Below are 13979 nucleotides of genomic sequence, written 5' to 3' on the forward strand. Positions count from 1 at the left end.
AAAAATCAGGGCTACCTATTTGTTATAATGTTGCAAAGTTATTAATGCCAGATTCTTCAGCTCATTGATAACATTTTCATATGCAACTCTTTAAGAGGACTGGAATCCATTACGCACCAGGAGTCCCTTGGTATCTATAGATAATAATAATATTTACTGTATTGTAAAATACACAGGGTTTAGAACATATTATAGTAGGTCTTGACTTCTAACCAAATCTCTCATGAATAAAAATATCAGGAAACAACAATCTTCTGCTGTTACATTTTTATTTCTTAAAATATATATATTTAATAAAAATACCAAAGAACCGAATACACTTCGTGTCACAAATCTTGGGACATATTTTGAGGTGTCTTATTGGGTGTTGACTCTGTATTTGTTATGTTTTGCTATGCATTATCTAAAGTACAGAATATGAATAAAAATCATCTGTTTGGATCAGATATCATACGGTTACCTTCATTTCTAATGGAAGATTAAATATATTTTAAGTGATATCCTCCTTAAGTCCTTCCATTAAAAAAAATGCGTACTATCCCTCAGTGCACTTCTGGTTTCGGATCTCAACCCTGGTACACTGGCCAACTGAAATATCTCACTGTGGGGTTCAGCAGCATTCTGCCCTAATAGAATGCGGCAAAAGAAATTGCAAACATGAAACAATACAAAAATCAAGAATTATCAAGTACATTAACTGTTGAATTGTTTTCACTGCTAAAGGACCTATTTTCTTACAGATTTTTCTCAATCAAGAAGCATTAGAACGCTATGTATTTGTATTCCCCAAAATAGCCAGCATTGGAAGATTCCTATTTGTGGATTTGATGTTTCTGTGATTGTCCCATGCTGATGTTTGCATCTAACCTCTTAAATTGTTCCTGTCTGTAAATGCCTTTCATTTGTATTCCTTACTTAAAATAGAGCTTTTGCTAAGCTTGCCTCGTGACACTGTATTAGAAAGGGTAAATCTAAATGAAAAATCCGCTTCAATAAATTCCCCATTCTCCTATTTCTATTATTTGTAAGATCTTCTGAACTCTTTTGTAATTAAAGCTTCATTCATTTAATGGCCTGGAAATGATAATTTAATCTTTTGCCAAGGAAAAATGTAGCTGTTGCTTTTCTGATGGGAAAGTAAATATATTTTCTTATCCATATTTTGTTCCCATTAGCAATTAACATCCTTTCATGTAACTTAACATCATTTACCTTTCATATTCAATTTTTGTCTATTCAATATTATTGTTTTATTTCTTGGATTGGCCTCACAGCACCCTCACCCCTCCAACCTGTACTGGTTTCCTGCTCTTGAATTGATTCTTAGCAAAGGATAATTTATTTTGGTTATATTTCATTAAAATTTTATAAATGTATTCAATGTTTCTAAATACATCATTCAGTTATAAATAAACAAAAATATGTTAATTTTTGAGAATTATTTTCTTTTACTTTAACCTTTATATTTAAAAAAAACAAAACAACAATTCATTAATTGTTAATAGAAAAGTTGTAGCCCTAATGTCCTGGGAAATAAATACTGTTTTGTACAAAATGAAGAAATTCCATTCATTTTTGTTCTGAAATAAATCCATTAATGGAATAACTTTTAATATATACTTACAGAGCATTTCAAAGATTCTTGATGTTGGAACACTTTCTTAGTAAACCCATGGAGACCCTACATTCATTCATTCCATATCACCATGAAACTGGTTTATTTTTCCTAACAATTAAAATACAGTTTTCAGAGAAGTTTTGAAAATTACCATGTATGGCATCTCTCCTTAAAAAAACAAAAACAAAACAACACAAAACGAAAACAAAACAAAAACAAAAAATGAGAGAGAAAATAATTCATTTCAAAGAACAATCGTGAGGAAGGCTGTATTAACTTTTTAATGAAAGCTTTGCAGGCTGCTTGGGATCTGCCCAACGTTTACTGCTTCTGCACTGAGCAAGACTTTATAACTGCTGAAATTCTTCAAAGATCTTTGAGCAAGCTGCAGGGCCCTGTTCGACTGTAATAAATAGTCTTTTGTAATTCCACACTTACTTAAGTAGAGGCAATTGCTCGGAGCTTGTGCCTTCTCTAAGTTAAATGAACCTCTTCTGATTGCTGCTTTTAGGCCCCTGTTAAGTCATTTGTTCTGCTCTTTTAGTGCACGCCTCTTGTGTTGGCTACATTTCAGCAGTGTCAGCCCTGTGCACCAGCTGGGATCCTGTCACATTTAGGTAATGCTCATCAATATTTTAATATTCATAAATAATTAACAGAAATTGTTTTTCTCTCTCCTAATAAATAATTTTAAGACATAATAAAACATACTGCAGGAAGAGATGAATTCCGTGGGCATTACACTGTATCAGTGCTCTTTAAAAGATTTTCTAGAACACTCTGAATTCATGTCTTGAAGTATAATTTATCCACACTTCCTTAAGTGCTCACAGAATTTGTAATATTAATGAGAAACAGTGATATGGATTACATCTCTTTAAGTTAGTTTCCAGGTATTAAAGGGTGATTTGTTCAAAGTGCTAGTTTCCAAAATCCATACAAATCCTTTAAATTTATTATATTTTGTATTTAAGAGAACACGGTATTGCATATATATCATAAAATAGATTTGATTTTTTGGTCTTCATTTCCTTTTTTTTTAACTTTGATTTGAAAGAATGGCAGGTAATAGTTACATGGAATGAAAAAAAAATCTAGGGGAGCCTGGGTGACTCAATCCGTTGTCTTACTCTTGATTTCAGCTCAGGACATGATCTCACAGTTCCTGAGACTGAGCTCCACATCAGGTTCTGTGCTGACAGCACAGAGCCTGCTAGAAATTCTCTCTCTCCCTCTTTCTCTGCCCTTTGCCCGCTGGTGCACATTTGAGAGTTTACTCTCTCTCCCTTTCTCTCTCAAAATAAATAAATAAATTAAAAAAATATATATATATGTATATATCTATATATCGATATATATATCTATATATATATCTATGTATATATCTACATATAGATATATATATCCTAAAACTAGAAAAATGCTCTCACCTAGAGTGAGAAGTTACATAGGAGAAGGAGACACAGCTTTTTCCCAGCAAAATGTGGGTCCTATAAGCTAAAACAGCAATTACTGGTCAACACCCCAATAGCCCAAGATTAAGAGTTTTAATCTGGTGCCTCTTTTATATATACTAAATGACACATTACTAAAATGACTATCTTATTAAGAGAAAGAAGTTGATGACAAAATAGGCTGCTATGAAACTGGTCCAGGCTTTTATGCAGATTAGTAAATGCAGAGTTATACAGGGAAAAAAATATGAAAAAGGGGTAACAGGAAAAATTAAAACAGTAAGAAGAAAATAATTTTTAGTAAGTTGACCCTCTTTCAAATAATGTCTTGGTGTATAAAATACATTTTGGTTATATTGGTATTTGAGAGGGAACAATTATTTGATCTTCGCTTTTGCTGTTCTGGGTACAACCGGATATACATGTCCTCTGGAAAATGAAGAATGGAGACATGATACACTTATAAAGTGAAATGTATTATATTTTAACTGAAATGTTCCCTAAAAGAATACACATACAAGAAAAAAGGGTTGGGAGGGAAAGAGAGGCTCAGGAATCACACAGTTAATCATCTTCCACGAAGCCTTCCTATACTTATATTACACCACTGAAAAATTATGACCCTTCAACGTACTACAAAAATTCTGTGGTGTCACAGCTGACTTGCTCAAGGCTCTTTCAATTAATTCTTTAAAAATTTTCTTTGGTTGGGGCATCTGGGTGGCTCAGTCGGTTAAGGGGCTGACTTCGCTTAGGTCACGATCTCGCGGTTCGTGGGTTCGAGCCCCGTGTTGGGCTGTGTGCTGACAGCTCAGAGCCTGGAGCCTGCTTTGGATTCTGTGTCTCCCTCTCTCTCTCTGCCCCTCCCCCACTCGCACTCATGCGAGTCTCTCTCTCTCTCTCAAAAATAAATAAACATTGAAAAAAAATTAAAAATTTTCTTTGGTCATTACATAGACCTATACCGATATTTTCACCTTATGTTATCTTGTAATATGTGTTTTGTAAAATCTGCTATCAAATGGTTTCAATTTCTATTCTGGGGAGACATCACTTCCTGGGAGCCAAGGATTGAATGTACACTGGGTGTTTACTTGCCTAGTTCCAGACCACTGCAATTGGTAGCCTCTTGAATCAGAAACATGTAATGGGTAGTCCAGAGGACAGTGACATAAGAGAAGTATAACCCTAAATAGTTGATAATTGAACCCCAGTTATTTATTTATAAAGGAAAGGCAATATTTTCTCTCATTGCCAGTGTAACCTGAGCCACTGACTGCATCTAATGAAATAATCAAAAAAACAAATTTCAGTGAAGAAGCAGAAAATGTGGGCTAAAGAGGTTTCCAGGTAAAGAGATTGGCTTAGAGATGGGGCTTGTATGGTTTACAATTTGTATTTGAATTACACATGATATACTTACACGCCAAATCTACTGACAGACATGGAAGAGATTCATTATTTTAGCTGTGGTATATTCAAGCTACGTTTACTATTATTCTGCAGCTAAAATATGACCCATCCTTAGAATCAGGAAGTCAAAACTTCAAAATTCAACTCCTAAAGGATCTGGTTTGGTGTGTTTGTTTTTATTGGGACTTTCCTCCTTCTGGGTTTGGGAATTTCTAATGAACCTCTGAGGTATCTGTGGTTTAGAGATTGGACCAGTTAAAGTAATAACAAAGAGGGCTCAGTATTTCTTTTCTAAGTGAGCCAAAGCTTTTTAAAATTATCTCCATGGGAAAATATTTTGCAGTAAATGGTTGAAAGATTTTTACTTTGAATCAGACATGCCTTTCAAAGCATTACTCCCTTATATTTTTGTACCATTCATTACAATGCCCACTTAAGAACATTTCCTTCTTGGTTTTTAGGAAGTGAACCCTTCTATTAAATCCAGAAACACTCTTGGGTTTGAATTAGCATAATCATTCATAGTTTAATGTTCTCCATCTCACCACCCCAATCCTGATTTCCTCAACCTGTTGCTGTCCGGAATTTCCTGTTTGGGTCTCAGGACTCACTATCTTTACAGACTAACCAGTTTGAATTTCAAAGTTAAACTTCTTTATATATTCTCCCTCACCAACAACCCTGCAAGCCAACAGCTTCAAAATCTGAAAGCTGACGGCTTTTCTTTATTCAATTCTACTTTTCCATCCCTGTTTCAGTTCAAACTCTTGTCGTTTTTCACCTGCATTGGATTCTATAGTTTTCATCTCAATTTTTCCAGAAATGCAACTTTCTCACCTTTTGATGACTTATCATTTTATAAAGTAAATGAAACATTAACCTTGCCCTCTTTCAAAATTTCATAATTTCAAATCAGTCTTTTCTAAGCTTATTAACTAAATATAAGAAATGAAATAAAGGTCTAAGAATCTAGTTTTAAGAAGTTTGTATTAGAAAATTCTTAAGATCGCACATTTGGGAAATTCTGAACTACAATGAGAGATATCTTTTTTTTTTTTCAACGTTTATTTATTTTTGGGACAGAGAGAGACAGAGCATGAACGGGGGAGGGGCAGAGAGAGAGGGAGACACAGAATCGGAAACAGGCTCCAGGCCCTGAGCCATCAGCCCAGAGCCTGACGCGGGGCTCGAACTCCGGGACCGCGAGATCTTGACCTGGCTGAAGTCGGACGCTTAACCGACTGCGCCACCCAGGCGCCCCTACAATGAGAGATATCAATTGAAATTCATTACATAATTATTTAAGATTCTTCATAAGACGGCAACACCCATACCAGCTTTATTATTATTGCTCTCCTTTCAAACTAAAACTCTGAAGATGATTCCTTCGGTCATCTGTCCACAGTGTGCTGCTACATTAGCTGTCTGGAACACTCAATCTTTTCCTTTTCCATGTGAAAATGCTCTTGTATTTATAATCCTTAGAAATCCATGGCTAATAGAATTCTCCCATGAAACCCTTCCTGAGTCCCTTAGGCGATATTAAGCAGCTTCTTCCTCTGTTCTGATGTACAGAATAGTTGTTCATTCTCTTATTGTTCAGCCTACTGCATTAGGTTGTAATTGCATAATTTGCTTACCAATATGTCTTCGCACTACATTATAAGCCCCTCAGCATCTTCAGTGCCTAATGTCATGACAACCTTGTATAAAACTAGCTATGCAGCTTGGTTAGCTTTGCAGTAAACTATACAATATATTTTGTGGTTATTTCCTTTCAAAGATAAATTCCATTTAGCTCTTGATGTTAAAATAATAAAATTCAAACCAAAATAAAAACCATAATATGTTTAGCAGAGATACCCTTATCTATAAAATCATGTCATTAATTGTCTATAGTAAAGAGAAAAGTAATTTCTATGGTTTAAATTCTGACATTATCTACTAGGGATAGCATCAGAATCCATCGGTTAAGGGCTCAGTCCCACAAGATTGTCACCCATTTAGATACCAATTGCAAGTAGTAGGTTCCCAGATTACGCAAAATTTCGGTTTGACTTGGCTACAAATCAAAGGTTCCCATGACCTCCTCCTCCCCTTTGATTTATTTGCTAAAATGGCTCACAGCCCTCAGGAAAATACTTACATTTATCAATCCATTAAATAACATAAAGAGATATCCAAGACAAGGTCAGGGAGGGTCCCAAGCACAGGAACTTCTCTCCTGGTGGGGTTCGGGTGTGTCACCTCCCGGTACATGGACGCGCTTATAGACCTGGAAGCTCTCCACACCCCATACTATTGGGATTTTTACAGAGGCTTCGTCATGTAGGCATGATCAAGCTTAACTCCATGTTCAGCCCTTCTCCCTTCTCAAGAGTAAGGGTGGCAGGGCTGAAGATTCCAAGCTTCTAATCGTGGCTTGGTCTTTCCACTGACCAGTCCTCATCCAGGAGCCATCCAGAAAACTCACCCAGAGTTACCTCATTAGAACAACAGACACACCTCTGACCCGGGAAATTACAAGAGATTCAGGAGTCCTGTGTCGGCAACTGATGTCAAAGACCAAGTACTAGAACAAAAAATGCTCCTATTGCTCTATCACTTAGAAAACTACAAGAGTTTGGGGAACCTGGGTGGCTCAGTTGGTTGAGTGTCTGACTCTTTGTTTTGGCTCAGGTCATGATCTCACTGTTCATGAGATTGAGCCCCATATCTGATTCTGTGCTAACAGTGGGGAACCTGCTTGGGATTCTCTCTCTCTCTCTCTCCCTCTCTCTCTCTCTGCCCCTCCCCTGTTTGTAGTCTCTCTCTCTCTCTCTCTCTCTCTCTCAAAATAAAGAAATATTACATTAAAAAAAAGAAAATTACAAGAGTTTTAGGAGCTCTGTGCCTGGAACTGGGGACAGAGACCAATATATATTTTCTGTTATCTCACATATGTGATATGGCTTTGAAAATATATGGAAGGTAAACCACGGGTTTCTAAAAATAATGTTGCAATATGAAAGAGGTTAATATTGATAAGTAGCTATTTTAAAAACTCTTATTGTTCACTTGGAGTTGACTAATGTCTAAAATAAAGAATCATGTAGGTAGGAAATAACAGAAATTAGAGCAAATAAAAGTTTTTTCTTAACTATTTGTCTTTGAAAAGTGCAGCATACTAGCAAACTTATCATAAAAATACTGAGATTCCTGAAGAGGTTCTATGTATCTACAACATCATTGTATTTTAGACAAAAATAAAATATGTTCCTTAGATTTGCTGAGATGTTCTACAATATTCTTTTCTCTTTAGGTCTTTTGGAGGGCCATGCATACTTTCAAAGTTTCTACAGTTTCAGATTCTAGTGAGCCCTATCCAAAGACATCATGCTTTGATATACAAGGCAATGATATTGATAGTTGGTTCTTCATCTAAACATTTGTGTGTGTGTGTATATGTGTGTGTATTTGTATGTGTGAGTTTTAACCTAATGTTCTTTCTTACACAGATGATATAGTGCTCCTGGAAGGTCTGGTTGTGTTTCACTCTTTATGTGAGACAAATGAAATTCACCTAAATCTGGGGTGTTCTTCTTTTTCTTCACAAATTACACATGAAACATAAAGTACTTTCAAAATTCCTAGATAGGCATTTGGCTATGCACACATTATTTTGAAATACACAATGTTCTCTATTTCTGAAAATATTTGCTTTACAATTTTAGCTATTTTCCTAGGTCTAAACTTAGAAAAATGTATTCCAGAGATAATATAAGTAATCTACATGGAAAGGATAGAATCTTCCCTCCCAGACAGCCAAAAGTTGTTTGAGGAATTAATTCCTCATTTCATATCTCAATATCTTAAGGTTTCTCAATATCTTAAAATTTCCAGAAGCTATATCTTGACTTTGTGAGTCTTAATATCTAAATCCTGATTATTTGTTAAAAGTTGTCCTTTAGGTGTTTTCCTAGTTATATATTTAGAAAAGTTGCTTTGATGGGATTTTAATATCCCAAGTTCCCAACCAATGTAGATTACTTTCAACAATATCCCCTGCATGTTGTCCTAATTGAGTGGTATCCACAAAATAAAGAGAATAGAGTACAAGCTTCAAAATTCAAGTCAGTAATCAAAATAAATAACTAAATATGAACCCTTGGGCAAAATCAGATAATATCTCATACAACTTTTTAGTTCAGACAAGGCCATTTTAGTATAGACTGATTAGAGCAAATAGACTGGCTAATGGAAATATGGTGGTGGGAAAAGGATTATGGTGCAAAGTCAAGCCCAGGTGAATGAAGAACCAAGTTTAGATTATAACTAAGCTAACCACATTGTGAGTTTTTGCTTGTTTGTTTCTTTTAAAGGGCTGCTGAGGTAATAGGTCTGTTCTGACTCACAGTCACTCAGGGGTACAGCTGCTACATTGCAGCACAGGACAGATGGAACTGCTCTGGACCTTGGTGGCACCCTCTGTCGAGCCTGTGACACAGAGCTTGCTGCTTTCTAATTTACTGCAGGAGTGGAGAGGTACAACTTAAATACATTGTGAGTACAGGAGGGGACTGACATTTATGCTGGTTCCATTTTACATATAATGGTAAGAAATATAATCAAAAAGATTACCCTCTTGAGCTATTTGGTTTATGTGCTCAATCAAGACAGAAATGGGGAGAAAAATTTATGTTATATAATTTTCAGATATCATATAGTTTTATAGTTTATAGTTTTATATTTATTTATAGTTTTTATATTTATTTATAATTTTATATTTATCATCATAATACACAAAATATATACTAGAGTTGTAGTAAACAAGACAAAATATATACTGGCCTTAAATAAATTAAACTTTTTTGTTGGCAAACTAACTGTAGACAGACAGAAAAGTCACTGATAGAAATACACTATATTTTGAGTGAGGTAGATATCTTTGTCAAAAGTCATTGAATTTTACACTTATAATTAATATGATTCGCTATATATAAATGTTGCTTCAATTTAAAAAGAGGCAAAAATAGAATTTTTTACTCAGATCTTACGACGTCACTGTATTAACCATCTCTTCTTATTTTCTGTGTTCCTGATGCTCTGGCATCTGAAGCCTTGCTGACTGGGATAGACTGCCTCTCCCAAGGCCAGCCAATTCCTAGGAATAGCAAAGACTGACCAAGGAGGGTGTTTTTCATATGCAAACTAATAAATCCAGACCCTTCTCTATCTAGATTTATACCCCAGGAGGCAATATGTCTCTGCCATAATCATCCCACGACCAGGTACCAGACAGCTAGGGAGTCCCTATACCTCAAAGTCCACTGAAATTGTTCAAACTAGCCAATCCTAGGTCTACTTATCTTGCCTCGCCTTTCCTACAGAAACCACAATAAAGGCTCTTGCCCATGGTCCCCCCTCCTGACCTACCCAGCCATTTCTCTGTGTGACCCTCTATGGTGTGGCATTCTCCCCCTCCCCTGAGAAGTGTGAGGAACAAACTATCTACTTCATAACAATCATCTCCTACCTGATCTGTTGGTCTCACTATACCTGAATAATAATAAACACGATATTTTCAGAAAATTATAGTAGTGGAATATTGTCTAGAAGTTATTTGAAGCAAGTAAAAGACCTCTTCTTGACAGCACTATGAGCTATCTAAGGAAATACCTGGCATGCACACCGTCTTCTTGTAATTTTGTTTTTGTGTCATTCCAACAAATCCAGAGATTTCCATGATGCACTGTCTTTGATGTCCAACCAACTAAGGTTTAAAACCAGCCTACAGTAGTTTTAATAGTACAGAGTTTTAACATTTTATGCTATTTAAGGAAGAGATCCTTCTGTACTTAGAGGCTTGCTATCTGCTGGGCTCCTGGGTCTCTGCTCATCAGCTCCATGGTTTTAGCCACATCACATCGTTAGACACTAGACACTAAATCATAAGCTAATGCTCTTACCTGGACCTACTCCTACGTGGCATACTTGAGGCCCAAGGTAAACCCTTTTGTTCTGTTTACTGGATCCCTCCTTTATACAAGTAAGAAAATAAAAGAAAAAGGAGAACATGATCCCTAGTCGTGTCAGTCCAGAATTCTTCAAGGGTTCACTTTTAAACCCTTGTTGTGTAGGGTCAGTTGGGGTCTCTGTCACAAGTAATAAATAGCTAACTTTAATTGAGGCACCAATATTTGAAACACACACACACACACACACACACACACACACACACATGCTTTCATGAATTTGCTGAATTCAAGCGTGGCCCTATAATAACTTACTTTCACTCACAAACATTCTTGGGTGAGAAATTGATTTACTCCTGAAGGAATGACAACTGTCCTTATAAGTATCACATGCATGAGTGAGCAACCATTATTTCTCACTGTTGTATGAATCATGAATTTTTATAGTGCATTATCCCTCCATAAATGTACACCATAGAAGTATATGTTATATCTAGATATTATCGATTCTGTGTGTGGAAGCAGAAAAAAATGTTGAGAAATTCTGCTTCGTGTATGGCTTATGAAGGCCGGGCCCCTATGGCTTGTATATGTCCAGCGATTCTACCCTGAATGCAGCAGAGACTAACTGAAGCAGGGAGGGAAGTCCTCTTTAGGAATCATGGAGGTTGATCTCTTCCTTTAGGGAGGTAAAAGCCCAAACCTCCCATACCAGAAAATCTGCAAAGGCTGGTCCAACATTCAAAATCAGATTTTCAAAATTAATTCAGACCTATCCAATTTACTTACATACAGAAATACTCATTGGATTGAAAAAAAAAGGGGGGAGGGACCAAGGGAGTATTCCAGGAAGGAAGATTTTTGGTGAGTAACTATATAGAATATTTGATTACCATAAAATCATCTTCCTGAGCAGTCCTACTATTTTTTTAATGTTTATTTTTGAGAGAGAGGAAGAGAGTGCAGGTGGAGAGGGACAGAGAGAGATCTGAAGTAGGCTCAGGGCTGACAGCAGAGAGCCAGATGAGGGGTTCCATCTCACCAACCATGAGATCATGACCTGAACCAAAGTTGGATGCTTGCTTAACTGACTGAGCTACCCAGGTGCCCCTGAGCAGACCTACTTCTATATTACCTTGATGCTAGTGACTTATTTATGATATAATTATACTGTTGAAGAAAAAACAGTCTTTATTTGTTAATTTGAAAGAAATCACCTGAATATTTTTAAGTAAAATAGGAAAGAGTCAAATGCATTTGACAATTACATGAATCCTCATATGCACTCCACATCTCTTCAAATTATGCATCCCAAACCCATTATCCAATTTCAATTAAAATTTAACAAATTAAGTAGTAAAAAAGAGGTTGTGTTTATTAATTTTTTGTAGTCTAGCTGTCTGAAGGATGCAGGTGGGAAGTATGCTAATTCGGCTACGTTTGCATATTTATACAAACAAAATCCACACCAGCAGAGACTTACAGATTTCTAAAAGCAATCATGCCTGAAAAATTTCTATTTGGCTGTAACATTTGCATTGTTCATGCTTGCATTTAGTAATACTTCCCAAACTCTTTTTGTCCCAAATTCCCTTTCTCTACCTCATATCACTTGATTAAGAAATGCAAACATTTAATTGCAATAAATAACATTTTATTCCCCACAAACAGATTCTAAAAAAATATAAGCAGAAAACAAAGGGGAAATTGCAGAGGCAGACTACCTGCTGCTTAATTTCCATGATGCCTGTGGTTTGACCTCTTTAGCTCCAGGAACAAGATTAATTTATCTAAAGAATTTTTGTCAAATACCTTTTGAGCTAGCATGAGTTTTGGAAGAATTCTAATTCTCAAGTCCATCCAAATAAGGAAAATGCATCAATACATATTTTTGCAATTATGTAAACTCCACATGAATGACCTTAGAATTTTAAGGACTACAGCAAATTAATTTTCACATGCAACATAAAAATTGTAGCTTATTCGAAAAAAAAGAGATTTAAGTTGTTCCATTTTTGGATTGCATAAGTAAAGCTAAAAAGAAAATTATGTGGATACCAAAATAGTAATACTTGTTAAGTATTTGGCTTTCATTTTAATGTGTGTAGTTAGTTTCCTGCATTTCCAATTCCCAATAGCTAACAGTCTTTAGTCTACACAGAGCAAGAGTTCTTAGACAGAGCTGTGTAAACTTCAGTTTGCACAGGAAGACAGTATATTTTACCTAAAGTGTGGAAAAATTCTAAACATTCATTCCCAAGCTTGTGAACTAAACTCAAGTCACTTTGTGTTGTTTTATTTGTGAAAAACTAAATTCAACATAAAGACTCTTAAATTAGAATTTCTATTAAAAAAAAAGCTTCAAAGGCAGTGATAATTTCATCATTTACTTATTAGGGGGTTAAAAGTATCCTAAAACTGATGTATGGCAATGGTTGCATCAGTCAGAAGAGTTTCTAAATATTATTGAATTGTACACTTGAAATGGGCAAATTTCATGAGACATAAAACACACTCCAATAAAGTTACACATATATAAAAGAATAGGCATATATATATACATATATACACATATATGTACATATGTACATATGTACATATATACATATATGTGAATAATAGTAGTATACATCGTTACTGATATTGAGAAGTGGTTACACTAATTGTATGGCTTTGAATAATTTTAAACATTTTTCTACTGTGTTCCAAATATTATTTTTTTCTAATTTTCAGGCTTGTTTGTTGAAAAAAAAAAGGACACATCTGTGTGAAACCATTATATAGGCATTATTACTTGTTACAGACTTGGTCTGTCAGATTCCTTCTGGAATTGAAAAAACAATAAGCCAAGAATCATTACTATTCACATTGCTCAGTCTGTGGTTTAACTTTAGAAACATGCTTTTCAAGTTAAATTTCCTTCAAAATGCACCTAGCTAGAAAAAAATAAGGGAAAAATGCTAGAGGCAAAGCAAACTTGAGGTTTGGGATGTCTGGCAGTCCATTCTCCAAACACAACTGGGTTTTTCTATCCCACTTACAATCTAGGGGGCTCACAGTTGGTTTTCATACATGCATTTATGGATCTATGTATCTATCTTACTTTCCTGGATGGTTAACATGTGGTACTTTCATTTTTTTGTTAACCTTGGGAATAAATGACTGTCAATTTGATTTGAGGCTATAATGGTTTGGTTTAATACTCTGAAAGGGGATCCTGAAACAAGAGTTCTGTAAGACCAGATATTGGGTCTTACACAATGTATAAAATTTGCAAATGAGTACATGTGGAATGAATATTCCACTACGTTTGTGTTCCATGCTAAGCATCCAAATGCATAGCCAATTACACATAATCAATATAATGCCCGTGTTCTTCTCATTTAGGAATTAGAAAAAAAAATGTATGCAAACACATTGGCAAGTTTTTTTGGTAATTCACCACGAGCTTCTGGTGAAATGGTGGATCATGAAATCAGGCCAGACCAGAAAAAAATCAACCCAAAGAAAACAAGCTTGAACAACAGCAAACCTATGTCT

General features: G+C 35.5%; 1 protein-coding gene across 6 annotated transcripts in view; it reads right to left on the minus strand.

Annotated features, from left to right (window-relative positions):
* EPHA3 (EPH receptor A3) overlaps positions 1-13979 on the minus strand; it is a 356643-nt gene that overhangs the window by 79932 nt on the left and 262732 nt on the right. The gene's annotated exons all lie outside the window — the stretch shown is intronic.

The sequence above is a fragment of the Prionailurus viverrinus genome, chromosome C2 (genome assembly GCF_022837055.1).
Source record: "Prionailurus viverrinus isolate Anna chromosome C2, UM_Priviv_1.0, whole genome shotgun sequence".
Taxonomy (NCBI): Eukaryota; Metazoa; Chordata; class Mammalia; order Carnivora; family Felidae; genus Prionailurus; species Prionailurus viverrinus.